At 38.8% G+C, this 3843-nt stretch overlaps 1 non-coding gene across 1 annotated transcript; it reads right to left on the bottom strand.

The window, feature by feature from the left end:
- Positions 1-1516: 1516 nt before the first annotated feature.
- On the bottom strand, positions 1517-1623 carry LOC141588889 (small nucleolar RNA R71). Its single transcript, XR_012519855.1, has one exon. It is a non-coding gene; the product is annotated as a small nucleolar RNA R71 (small nucleolar RNA).
- Positions 1624-3843: the final 2220 nt, after the last annotated feature.

The raw sequence follows: 3843 nt of genomic DNA, 5'->3' as shown, positions 1-3843 counted from the left end.
TGCTTAGTTATTGTTAATCACATTATTTGTTCATCATGTTTTGCTTTGTTAGTATGATTGACAACCTTATTAGCTTGCTAAACTTGATCATGAGTGAGTAATCCTTTAGCTAGGGTTAATGGGGAATTAGGGGAATCAATCATGAAATTAGATCTATGCTTAAATTAATATGCTTTCATAATTAATTGCTTGCTTGTTGTGATTTCAACCTATGCAGATGTTATGTTTGATGAAATACTAGACTATGAAACCTTGTATTTTTTTACCCATCTCTTATCTTTTCAATGAGGCTTGTAAGATATAAACCAAATCAAGCCTTATTAGACCATGCATAGAGTTAAATAGGAAGAGACTAAGTCGACTTGTAGGTGTTGTAAAGTCTTGATCGACTCGGCTCCGGGACCTAAATCTTCCTAGGGATTGTAAGATATACACTAACTCGATCCTATCACAACAATAAGTTGCTTGTACTTATTTGAAATCATGTTCGTATGATCTATTTCCATGAATCCCTTATGAACCCATGACACCCTAGTGCCTTTAATTAATTGTTTACAAACCCTCTTTAATTGCTTTACTTTGTTTTCATTAATTTACATTCATCTTGTTGCTTAGTTTAGACCACATCTCATCTCAACCCAAATTTGTGACACCCTAAGATATAACTACTTGCAATTGAAATCCTAAATCAATACCCGTCCCTTGGGATCCGACCTTTGCTTATCGCTCTACTAAGAGTAGCTAGTAAAGATATAAATATTTTTTTGGTGAGTAATAACGATACTAAACCTTACCGCACCAAAAATGGCAGCGTTGTCGGGGACGGTGTTCAATTGATTTGATTTTCGTTAATTGTTTTTAGTTGTGTCTTTCTTTACCTTGGTGAAGTCAATATCCTCAAGGTTGTTCTAATTGTTTTCTAGTTGTATGATATTTTGCATGACTAGGAGATCACAAGGTAATTTATTACCTATTGATTTCGAGATTGAAAGGACCTTAACCAACAATAGAAGAGTTGCTATAGGTATTTCAAGGGTAGTAGGTATTCGAGAGATTGTGGACATTCAACCAAATAACATTGAGTTTGTCAACCCTTTTGCAAGAGAAGGAGAGGATAACCCAATTCCAAACCAACCACAAAATCAACCTACAATGCCTAAATTTTCATCTCATTCCATACCAACCGAGGAGAACCTACCAAACGGTACTCCTACACCACCACATTTAACCGGTAATTTTATTGCCAAATCCGCATTCATATAATTAGTTGATAGATGGAGGGATGCCTATTGAAGATCCTCATTTACATATGGAGACTTTTTGTGACTATTGTGATGCAATTTCTCAAACCGGAGTTACTCAAGACCAAATCCGATGAGTATTGTTTCTTTTTTCCTTGATCGGTACCGCAAAGCAATGGTTGAAGAGCCTAGACAAGGCTACCCTTGGTATTGATTCATGGAAGAAGTTAGCACTTGCTTTCTACAAGAAATTCTATCCCCGGGAGAAGACTAACATGTTGAGAGCCCAAATCACCGGGTTCAAGCAAAGGGATGAGGAATCATTATATGAAGCATATGAGAGATTTAAGGACACTTCTTGTTCTTGTCCACACCATGGACTTAGTGAGTGGTTCCTTGTTCAAAAATTTTGGAACGGCTTATATGAAGACTCACGCAATATGCTTAATATGGGATCCAATGGGAGGTTTATCGAAGTTGATGACAACCAAACATGGGCCAAAATCGAAGAGATGGCGGTTCATAATTCCCAATATAGTAGGCCTCGTAAGGTCACTAGAGGAGGAAAGCATGAGGTAGATTCCATCACACAATTGGGTGCTCAACTAAGTGCTCATATCGACACCATCAACTTGAAGTTTGAGAAGGTCATGGCTAAGCTTGATGAAGCTTCCAAATCACCCAAACAATATGTCAATGCTATGGTGGCATCATCCTCAATTCCAAATGGAGTATATGAAAGTTGTGGAACCTTGGAACATGATCAAAATGAATCTAGGGAACAAATGAACAAGTGAATGCTTTCCAAGATACAAGAATGGCACCCCTGATTCCAACTACTATAATGAGAATACCAAATTCCACCCACATCTTTCACACAAGAACCAAAATGTTCAAAATCCTCAACCAACATACACCCCACCTCCAATGAGAAATCAAGCTCAAAGACCCTTTTTCAACCAAAGCCAAGGATATCAAAATCAACCTTCGTACAACCAATCCAATGACCAAAGCTTTGATGTTCAAAAAGCGGTCCTCTAAATGCAAAAGAATCAATAAGAATTCTTCACCCAAATGCAAAAAATAGCCAAGCTAAAGAAATCACCATCAACAACATACTTGCCCACACCAAAATGTTAGAGACTCAAATGAGTCAATTAGTATCTTCTAGCTCCCAAAGACAAAAGGGGCAATTACCGCCTCAAGGTAACCCCCCAAGACATGAAACGGTTAGTGCCATCTATTTCAGGAGTGGTACAAGGTATGAGGGGCCGAAGAGGTTAATTGATGAAGATATTATGGATGCTAGTAGCAAGCAAGGAGTTGTGGAGAACTCTAAGGAAGTAGATCCTACTACCAATGAACTTTCAAAGAAGAGAAATGAAGAGAAGGCTAAGGAAATTGAGAAAGAGCCTATTGTGATTAGACTTCCATTCCCAAGTCGCCAAGCTAAGCGTAAGTTTGATGAGCAACTTGGAAAGTTCATGGAAATTGTGAAGAACTTAGAAGTCTCAATCCCATTCACGGAATTGATCAATCATGTTCTGGCTTATGCAAAGTACATGAAGGATATTCTTACCAAGAAGAAATCCATCCAAAATTTGGAGACTATTGCCTTTACCAAAGTGAGTAGTGTTATTCTTCAAGAGAGTTCCCCTCCAAAGCTCAAAGACCCGGGAAGTTTTTCTATTCCATGTACCATTGGCGACACTACAATCAACAAGTTATTGTGTGATCTTGGAGCAAGTGTAAGTGTCATGCCATACTCGGTATGTAAGAGACTAGGAATGGGAGAGCTTAAATGAACCAACATTACTCTTCAAATGGCGGGTCGATCAACAAATATACCTTTAGGAGTATGGGAGGACGTGCCCGTGAGAATTGGCAAATTCTTCATCCCGGTAGACTTTGTCATTGTAGACATGGAAGAGGATTGCAACATTCCTATCATCTTAGGAAGACCTTTCTTGCATACCGCTGGAGCGGTAATCGATGTGAAACATGGAGAGCTCACACTTGAAGTAGGGGATGAGACAATTACTTTCAATCTTGACAAAACAATGAGAGCTCTCCGACTACATGAGCCATGCTTCATGGTCGATCACTATAGCCGAGAAAGTGATATAAAGAAGTTAGAATCTCTATGCAAAGATGAAGCCATGGGTAAAGAAACATCACCCATATGGAAGGAGAAAGTGTATGACCTTCAAGTAGCTATATTCGGAGAGCATGGGATTTTCACCAACAATGAGAGCTTGGAGAGCTCACCCATCATTACAAGTAATGAAGAAGGCCTCATTGGCCATGATAACAAGAAAGGAGAGTTGCTCTTGTCAACTCATGACATCATTGGGGAACAAGCAAGCGAAGTTTGTGGTCTATGGGACGATGAATTTGAAGGATTGGTCAATCCTTATATTGGAAATTCTATGACCTTAGACCAAGGCTTTGTTGATCCTTGTCATCACTTTAACTCAGACTACAATAATGAAGAAAACAATTCACAAAGGTCTATGCAAGATTTTTATCATGAAAATGAGCAAGCCTTCGACTACTTCTACAAGGTGTTGAGCAACATCAACAATACCTTGGTTTTGCCCCC

Source organism: Silene latifolia, chromosome 6 (genome assembly GCF_048544455.1).
Source record: "Silene latifolia isolate original U9 population chromosome 6, ASM4854445v1, whole genome shotgun sequence".
NCBI classification, from domain to species: Eukaryota; Viridiplantae; Streptophyta; class Magnoliopsida; order Caryophyllales; family Caryophyllaceae; genus Silene; species Silene latifolia.
The sequence above is the reverse complement of the archived record's forward strand: the minus strand, read 5'-3'. Positions and strand labels throughout refer to the sequence as shown.